Raw genomic sequence first — 10,737 nt, forward strand, 5'->3', positions numbered from 1 at the left:
GGTCGTCGTACAGGGCGACCAAGGCAGATTCAGTACTGTACCCGGGTTGTGTTGTTCTAACCTCACCCTCAGTAAGCCATTACTGATACATGAAACATATGTCACTATGCTAGGCCCTATAAGGATTCTTCCTGCAACTCTGAATGTTCTCCGTTTTCTATCTCATAATCACTGTCATGCATTCACTTCCATCTCCTAATGTTTTCTTGTCAGACCTGTACTTAATGTAGGGGTGAGCAACTTGGGGCCCTTCAGAAATTTTGGCTTATAACTTTCCTCAGTATTAGCTGTGCTGGTTAGGACTGAGTTCAGCACTGAAATGACCAAGGGCCATTTGTTTGTTTGTTTGTTTGTAACTTTTATATACCATCCACTACCAAGGTCTCGAGATGGTCTTACAATAAAACAGAGTAAAGCACAGCAGCCCAGCAGGTTTTCTATACAATAAAACCCCACATTCAAATCACAATCAAACCGTACAATACTGAGAGAATAAAAAGGGGTTGGCCTCGTGCCAGAAAGAATTAAGTGTCAGCACTAGGCAAACCATTCTGGGGAGCGTGTTCCATAACCAGGGTGCCACCACAGAGAAGGCCCTTCTCTGTGTAGCCACCCTCCTAATCTTCACAGAGGGCTCCTGAAGAAGGACCTCTGCCCCAAATCTTGAGGGGCAGCCAGGCACATAGGGAAGGAGATGCTCCTTCAGATATCCAGGTCCTAGTGTAGGACTTTATAGGTCATCACCAGCACCTTAAATTGGGCCTGGACTTCAACTGGCAGCCAGTGTAGATGATAAAGGATGGGCGTTATATGTGCATACCTGCCAGTCCCGGTCAACATTCTGGCTGCTCTGTTCATAATTTGTCCACCTTTGTTTTAGCACATTGCAACAACTTTGCCTTGAATTTTTTGTCCCAAGAGGCAGACGAAGCTGCACACAGCACAAACTCATTGGTGCTAGCTATCATGTTGTTCTGATGATGTATGAGGTTCATCTAAGGAAAATCTCCTTAATATCTCCTTAAGTTCTAGAGTGTGTGAAATGAAGAATTTGAATGGCACCCACATGTTGTGGCCAGAATATTTAAGAATTAGATCGCTCTGCTTGTCCTTTAAAATATGCACAGGGATGTATGTATTGCTAGTTAACATGCTGTACTTTCTCCACCCTGTTTACCTCTCACACAACTGAGGAGAATAAAAGATTTTCTTCTTCCACTGCATTCCTATGAATGTTTGAGGCAGCAAAAAGACAGTGAAGCTTTGACATTTGTGGAAATTAGCTAAATTGGAGAGCTCATGGAGCAATCAGGATGAAATACAAAACCTGGAATATGTAGATCAGTGAGGTGGGCAACCCAAGTTTCATGCAATGCAAAATACACTTTCGGTTTATTCATCTCTAGAAAAAACTCTTTCCCATTTTGTTTGGCGTTTCCTGTCTTTTCAGAATCTGGCAGCTGAAAGAAATGCTCCTGGATTATTTGGTTTATAGGCTAGCTTGTAAAAGCAACATTTCTTTTGAGGATGGGGATTAGAAATTAATATTCTATTTCAGTGCCTATTTTTGGTTTTGAAAGCATATTTAGGAGTTTCTCAAGTACAATGGTGACTAAAATACTGGAATAGAAGGAAAAAGAATTATTTGAGTCTAGATTGCTGGTAAAACTACATGGGCAACATTCACAGAATATTTGACCTTTAAGCTTGCTGCTGGCTGCTGGCCCTCTTTCCTTTTGGAAAGGGAGGGGAAAACATGGCAAAACAAATATACCAGTACCTGGCATAAGTGCTGTCCAACTGCAAAACATAGCAAGAGAAGCTGTGGTTTCCTGTAATTTTTATGCTTCCCCCCCTCTTTTTTTATTGACAGTCAAATCCCATAGCTCAGGGTAGGAAGCAGCAAGCAACAGGATTTAGAAACAGTTTCACTTTTTCCACATGATGCAAAATCTCCAAATTAATGCCTCAGGTTACCTGAATAGGAAACCGAATCTCCAGATCAGAAATATGACACAGAAAGTCTCACCAGAGTCAAAGCGTAATGGTAATATAGCAACCTATAATACACAAATATGGGGAAGAAATCCTTATTCATACCCATTAAAAACTTAAATGAAAATTAATCCTTCATGTTAACAAGAAGCTTTGAGGTAGGAGCCTGTCTGTCTGTGTGTGTGTGCATGTTTAGATTGCACTGATAGCTCTATACTAGGCGTGGCCAAACTGAGGCTTGGAAGCTGCAATTGTCTTATCTGTCCTTTTTAAAATGCTGAATATAATATGATGGCAATTTTTTACCTGAGGTATAAGGTGACCCCCCACCCCACTTTTTTCTTGCTATTTCAGGTTAGTGTCGGAAATAGCAATAGCACTTATACTTTATATATCAGAGTATAAGTGTCATCTTATACTCTGGTATATATGGTATGTATTTATTGGTACAGAGCAGGGGTGGCCAGACTGGCTCAACAAAAGAGCCACATATGGTAAATGTACGATGTTTGATAACTGCAAGTGGGTGCCCATGGGCACTGCCCCCGGGCAGCAAGCTGTAAAACTGAATTTGCAAGTCCTTGCATGGCAAGTTTGGAATGCATGCATATTCTTTCCCTTTTCATGTAATGATTATTACTTGATGAAGAAGATGAGGATGATATGCATTGGCAAATCATCAGAAAACCATTGGAAAATGCATACCTACCCTATTATACACACAGGCACCTCTTCCACTCCCAGGAGCATATTTATTTATTTTATTATTTATTAAAACATTTTTATGCCACCCCATTCGCCAAAGCCTCGGGGCGGCTTACAACAATAAGTTAAAAAATAATTATAACATTAAATTAAAAATAAACATTAAGTTAAAAATACAAAAATACCAATATAAAATAAGCCGCCCTGGCCAGATAAAATCCAATAATATTAACAATTAAAATGCCGCTTAAATAAAAAGATCTTCACCTGATGCTGAAAAACAAATAACGACGGTGCCAGGCGGACCTCTCTGGGGAGCGCATTCCATAACTTAGGCGCCACCGCAGAGAAAGCCCTCCTCCAAGTACCCACCCTCCTGATTTCTTTCACGGAGGGTTCCCGGAGAAGGGCCTCTCCCGCCGATCTCAAGGGGCGGCCGGGCATATATGGATGTAAGCGCTCCTTCAGGTAACCAGGACCCAAGCCGTTTAGGGCTTTATAGGTCATCACCAACACCTTGAATTGGGCCCGGACTTCAATGGGAAGCCAGTGAAGCTGACGGAGAACTGGAGTCATGTGAACATAACGCCCAGTCCCCATCAGCAACCTGGCAGCTCTATTTTGCACCAATTGAAGTGTTCGGACTGTCTTCAGGGGAAGCCCCACGTAAAGTGCGTTACAGAAGTCAAGACAGGAAGTCACCAGGACATGTGTCACTGTCGCGAGGCAGTCGTAGTCCAGGTAGGGGCGCAGCTGATGAATCAGCCGAAGCTGAAGGAATACACACAATATGAAGAAGCATACGCACAACCACCCAGTACATATACAGCCAGTGACCCAAATCCCAAATCATACTCCCCTCAGAACATCCCAAACCATACTCCCCTCAGAACATATGCATAAATCTCACATCCTGAAGCACTGAAACACCACCGCTTTTCACATTTGCAGAGCATCCCAAATAGGGTGGTGGCAGTGTGGTGGAGGGACCTGAGCAGCTGTCACTATAAATGGGAAGAAAACCAATTGCAACTCCATACACACTTACCTGGAATTTGGTGAGGCTTTCTTTTGAGTAGACATATCTAGGGTTGTACTGGAAGATGGACCTGCCCCCCCCCCACCAAAATGTGAGTGGGAAACCATCATCTACCTCATCTACCTCTTAGGTCCAGAAGAGCCCTAATGAGTTCCTGTGGTGGCAACAGCATATTCTCTCTCTCTCTCTCTCTCCCTCCCTCCCTCCCTCCCTCCCTCCCACACACGCGCGCGCGCGCGCGCGCACACACACACACACACACAATTTTACTTTAAATGCACACACTCTTCACTCAGATCCGGCCTGCCTGTTAGACCACAGGAATAGTTCCATCTTGTGTCCTGTATTAAGGGCAGCTGCTGCCTCAGAAGAAATTTGAAGCAAAGATATCTGTGATATTTTTTTTAAATTACCAAATTCTGCTATGTAGGGCTGTTGTGCACATAGATACATGTGAAGGACTTTGAAAGCCCACTAGTTCATTGCTTAAAGAAGTGGTACACAACCTCTTTCAGCCTGAAAGAAAACCTCTTTCCATTCTGAGAAGTTCTTGCAGTCCACCTTCCAGTGGTGGGCTTATCCCAAAGCCGAAAGGGGTGGAGGCAAAATGACAAAAATGTCGGCAGATGTCAGCTAAAAACTTTTGCTGCCTTCAGAGAAGCAGCTCAGCCTTTTAGAATGGGAGGGGCGCACACAAAAGCCAGGAAATGGCCAAACAATCAGTGGCTGGTGGAAGGGTACCCAGCCTCCGGACTAATCCCAGAGAGTAGAAACAGATTTTTTGCGTATTTCAGAAACACCCTCCTGGCTTTGCTACTTTCCTCTATCCCAACAGGTGGATTTGCAGAATATCATTATCAGATTGTAGAAATGTAGTTCAGTATTCTAATGATTTCTCCCAAGTTCTGTTCCTGCTTCCAATTGCACAGGATCAAATTAGGGTGTAAGCCCCAACGTGGGGGTGGAGCAGGGACTTTAAATTTGTTTTCAAACTTCAGGTTCAGTGCTCTACTCCTTCCATTGCCACATGGCAAACTACCTGTGTAGTCAAGGGAAGTTTCAAAAGTGGTTTGATACAGGAAAAGAACTAGCTGTTCAAAAGGACAAATCATCAGGCTTATCAGACTATTTGCATGTGTTTAATTATCTCTTAGAATTTATACTAAGAGATATGGGTTATAGATTAGATAGTGCTCTTGCTGGAAAAGGGCTTTGCAGTATTTACTCACTGTCTCAACAACCTCTTGAAGTTCTAAGCTAAGAACTTTTTAGAAGAAATACTTTAGCCCAAGTGTTCCAAAACCACTGGCCTTCAATAATCTTATTAAGAGTATTCAGATGCTGCTAGAAAGCCAAATATTTTGTAGTTTGATATGGCAGAAATGTAATGACAGGTATTGGCTCATGCATCTAGATGCATATGTTGTTTTCAAAAAATAATTGTCAGTAGTTATATAAAATGTATGCAAACAATTTGTGAAAATATCTTAATTCTCCCTATGAAAGTGTATGCTTGTTTCTTTTTTAAATCAGTGTTGGGAATCTGCATACTTAAATATTCATGCCAAGCAATTAAAGAACTTCTAATGAATTATGTTAGTACCGTTTATATTTTTAAACACTTCATGTGAGTTGGGCATCCGTCCATTAAATTACTTCCTAAAAAACAATATGGTACATTTTCTGTGAAGACTTTGTTGTGAGCCACCCCGAGGCTTTGTTGCAATGGGGGCAGCATAGAAATGTTTAAAATAAATAAATAAATAAATAAATAAATAAATAAATGTAACACACTAATTACCACACCTTTCTGTAACTATGACCAGATCACACAATCACAGAAAGAAAATAGACCATGGTGGCTTATTTCACTCCCCAACATTGTGAGTGCTGATCAGCCGCATGGCTTGTCATGTTGTGTAAATAAACCTGGCCAAAGGTGGCTTGTTGCTGTGAGAAACAAGTCATCCACAATGTAGGGATGTAGGGTGGCCTGTTATCCTTGTCAGCAAGCCACTCTGGCTGGGTTTGCATGAAATGACAAACTGTGCTGCCAAAGGCAGTTATGTTAATCCCCCTGGCATGCAACCATCATGGGGTGGGAATAAGGCACCATGGCTTATTTTGCAACAATATTGTGTGAACTAGGTTTCTATCTATGCTTGGGAAGGGTACATAACATTTCCCTCCCTTCTTAAACACTTGCAGTAGGAATTGTCCCTAATGAACATTTTTATAGCCATGTAGATAACGTTTTATAAAACCACTTAACACCTGTAAGCACCATGTGTACCCGCGACAGACAAACTTCCCACTCACACAGCTACACCCATGGAATGGGGTTGACATTGACTTTCTTCAGACGTAGAAGCATGCTAGATACAGGCAGAAGTAATTCGCAGGCCAGGAAAACCCTGATGAGAGAAAGGAGGCAAGCAGTGGCCCCTTGCTCAAAGTAGTGGCTACTGTACTGTGCTAGCACATTTAGCAAGTTATGGGAAGGAAGAAGCCTTTTGAAAGCCTTTTTCAGCATTCCTTGTACCCAGAATACCCATATTAACTAGTGAAGTGTACTGAATAGTACTTATACCAAGTAAGCAAATAGTTTTTCCAACCACAGGAAAAAGGTGCGCCTCACTTAAGAGACATAATGAATACATAAATTGAGTTTACAGCTGCACTGATTCAATTACCACTGAAAACTGGCCTGAATGTATTACATAGCTTTTTTCTTTCCTTTTGATCAGAATATTGGGGGGGTGGGAGGTTGATTGGCTGGCACCCTGGAAGTCAACAATGCGGCATATATGAATGTCTAGCTCCCCCCATCCCCTCCACACACTCATCAAGTATGGGGCCATATGTAGAATTCAGGCATTGAGCAAGAGATGAGACTGAAACAAATAGACTTGTGATGACAGATTTTATTTTCTATACAAAATAAATTATTCTGAGATTAGCTTGGCTCTGAAAGCTCTGAAACATGAATTTGCATCAAGGCTCATTCAACCAATATGCCATTAATTAAGTAGGTGTGAGAAGTGTGAATATGAGGAGGGATACGGTAGGAGGAGGGAAGTGCAAAGGGCTGCAGAAGATCAAGATGCAAAACCTGGAAGCAATAAGAAAAAATGGTAGCAACAGTCTAGTAATGACCATAGGTGCTTATTTTCTTCTCTTCCTCTCATTGGAATGGGAGGAGTGGGAACTACCTGGGAGTCAGTGAAGATTCCTGAGAATGCTGTTAATAAGATTCTTATCTCACTTTCTATCCATAGAAAGCAAAGGGGAACACAAGGCAAGTAGCAGCAGCCCTTAAACTATTAAAGTACAGTGTGAGTAGTTCATGTAATGCGCTACAGTTCGGTTCTTACTTAACTGCTGTTCTCAGAACAAAAGTGAATATTCAAATCTGTTACTTGAAATTCATAACTTTTAATTCATTTATTGCATTTCTGTATCGCAGGAGCTCTCGGGCAGCTCACAAAAACAAAAGCCTTTATTTCATGTAATCTGCATGTGTAGTATGAATGTGTAGAAGGAATCATGTTCGCTCATCCTGTCCCATGACCTCTTTACATTGGGTTGAATGTAAGAAAAGGCCCCACCTGCAACCCAGTATAGGCCTAACAAGTGTGCAGTTTTTGTTATCACATTTGGTTCAATGTGTCATTTGAGAAAGGCTGGATCACACGAATGTAACCCTACTTTCCCTACCAGTAATGGTGGAAACCATGGGGCCTGTTCTACTAAGTGCTGAGAGGGAATGCTGGATCTAAAATACCATGTGGTCCCTCTTGCCCACAAGCTACAGGCCACAGTCATTGACAAGAAGTGACTGCTGCATTGTAACTGAGAAAATAGATTGGCACTCATGCAGCCACTCCTCCTGCCTGTTTTCTGGCGGTGCCCCTTAGAACAGCCAATTGAGTGCCTTCCAGGTTTTGTGGACTTCTACTCCTCTCAGACCCAGGCAGTATGGCCAGTGATCAGGTTTCCTGAAAGTTGCAGGGTGCTGACTCCTGTGCCAACGAAGGTCCTTATCCATTGCATCTTTTATTCTGAACTTTACAGGACCTGTTCATGATGCCGACTTCCATCCCCAAAATAGATTCACCACCATGGAGCATCATCGGTAGCGCTTATAAAGCTTAGAATGAAATACAATAGATAAGGTGCTCCACTGACATAGGCATCACCAACCTCCACTGGTAATTGGTAGTGAACAGCAAGCTTATTCAGTTCCTTGCTACTTCCTTCTTCTGATGTCTTAGCTTGGCAAGACATCCAAACTGAACCAGCTTTTAACCATGATTTGCCTGCTTTTATAATGCCCTGGTTTCCATCACTCTAGAGCTCAGTTCCTCTTGTGTGCTGGGAAGGCAAATGTGCAGTCAGTTCATATGAGCAGTTCTGCAGAAAGAGAGCAAGAGAATACATGCAGGAGTTGCTAGGTAACCAGCTCCTTCCTTTGAGTGGCTTCAAAACAACTCTCAACAGAAGTGGGGGAATGATCCCCAAGATAAGTATTCTTAGGTACATTTAGCCCTTCTTGCCGCTTCTCTATCTTGTGGCTTCCTGCCTGGTACTTCTGCTCCCCGTGCTCACAACAACACTGTTAGCTTCTTCTCAATTTATCATCTGTAGTATCTGTGGCGCTTCTATCTCATTCATTTCCTTTACAGTTACTGGTGCAATCTCCGACTTATGGTGACCCCATGTATGAATGCCCTCCAAAATGCCCTATCCTTGAGATTCCTACTCAGTTCTTGTAAAGTCAAGGTTATGGCTTCCTTCTTCTCATAGTTGGTCTTCCTTCATTTCTGCAGGCTTCAACTTTCCCTCGCATGATTGCTTCTCCAGTGAGTCTTGCCCTCTCATGGTGTGCCCAAAGTAAGGCAGCCTCAGTTTCATCATTTTTTTCTTCTAGAGAAAACTGTGATTGATTTCATCTAGGATCTCTTGCTTGTCTTTCCATCAGTCCAGGGTAATCACAGTGCTCTCCTCCAGTACTGGATCTTGAACGCATCAGCTTTCCTCCTGTCAGCTTTCTTCACTGTCTAGCTTTCACACCTGTACATGGTGAAGAAAAGAATATACTAGGAACACAATAGTGTGCATTATCTTGGCCTTGGTCTCCAGTGAAATGTCCTTATACTTTGATGATTTTTTTCTAGTTTCCTCCTTGCAACCCTTCCAATTCTCAATCTCCTTCAAATTTCTTGGCTGCAGTCGCTGTTTCCAGACCACTTGCTCATTGTATCCTGGTCTTCAAAGTCTTTTGATTTTCTGCTTTAGCCCTCTTGGCTCATTATTAGCTTTTCTTTTCCTCTTGCCATTTGTTGGTACACAGATAGACACATAGGTTGTTGTCTATAAATTGAGGTACCCAGTCACATCTGTAGACATCACACAGAAAGCCAATTTTTGCTATTAGCTTCTAGCTGAAGAAATCCTGCATTCTGCAATCTCTCTTGTATAGCTAATCCAACTCCCTCACAAAGGTAAGTTTCATTTGAATATTCCTGGAAATATCAGGACAGTTTTATTTATTTCTGAACCCAAAGGTTATACCAAGTTTAGTACTGGTACATTCTATCAGGCATGGGCAACTTGTGACCCTCCAGATATTTTTATCTACAACTCTTACCAGTTCTAGGCAACATAACTAATGGTAAGGGATAGTGGGTAGTGTAAGTGAAAACATGTGGAGTTGCCCAGCCCTGCAGATGTTCTGGCCTACAAATCCGAGAAATCGTTATTTCTCCTAATATTCCCTTCCCAGCCAACAACCTTTCCAGAAGTCAGGATAGAGGAGAAAAAAGAAAGAAAAATCCCATAATCCATCCTCCACAGTTCCTGGAAAGTTGACTTTCTTTTCTGGTATGAAAGCACTTAATTTGAAGGAGGAGCAACAGAGGTGTGGGTTGTCATGAGGCGCAGCTCTCCTCTGGAGTAAACATGCTACTTTCAAGTTTCTTTCCACAAGACTTTATTATTGTACATCTCTGAGTTCACCCAGAGCGAAGTGCTGAGCCCTCCCTAACACCCATCAGCCCCTACCCTCTTTGCATCCTTTTTGCCTGCACAACCCGGCAGGCAGGGCACTGTGAAACCTAGCCCTCCTGCATTTCTGCCATTTCTCCATTAGCTGAATTTCCCACCTATGCTATCTCCTAGTAATCGGAGGAGGGACCACTGTCAGACAAGCTGCTCAGTTCCTGCTGCAAGACCTGCCCAGTCCTCCGCCTTCTGTTCTGGTATTGGTAGAATGGGCCTCTCGCCAGCCCCGACTGTCAGTTTCACCCCCTGTTGTGCTCTCTCCCTGTTTCTATGGGTTGGTTGGACATCACCCTCATCAGCCCTGACTAGCTGCTCCTTCTGCAGACATTCCCTGACCTTGATCAGATACCTGAGCCTGCTGAGATTCCACAACAATTTTTTCTTCACTAGCTGAGCCTGAATGCCTATCAAGGCTATAGCCTGCTGGTGTGCATTCTGGCACCTTGCCGCTGTGGCAATGCTTGACACAGGTGGGATTTAATTTGAATGTGAAGGACACACCTTCTTGTATTAGAAGGGTGAAGAGGTCATTTCTATATTCCAACCCTTGGAGATGAATTGATAGGCTATAGGACTTTGATATGGGTGCATTTATGTGGCTTCCTACAAAAATGCAAAAAACGAATTCTTTACCTCACCCTGAGATAAGCATTATTTTTTTATTCTTTCCTGTAACCTTTGATGCAGTTCAAAATTCCAACAAGCTAAATGGCTTAAAGACACATTCTAATCTTCCTGGCACTGCAGATGAGGGAGCAAATCTGGATTATTCTGAAGCAACTGTTTATTTAGGATCAAAGAATGATTGTGATTTATTTAGGAAGAAGCATCAATTTAAAGAGCCTTACATGGCCTGCATCCTCAGTACCTGATGGAGCACCTTTTCCAGGATGACAAATACCTGAGGCCCTCCCTTGAGCACATCTTTTAAGGGA

Source organism: Varanus komodoensis, unplaced genomic scaffold, assembly GCF_004798865.1.
Source record: "Varanus komodoensis strain SLA01 unplaced genomic scaffold, ASM479886v1 scaffold4, whole genome shotgun sequence".
Classification (NCBI taxonomy): Eukaryota; Metazoa; Chordata; class Lepidosauria; order Squamata; family Varanidae; genus Varanus; species Varanus komodoensis.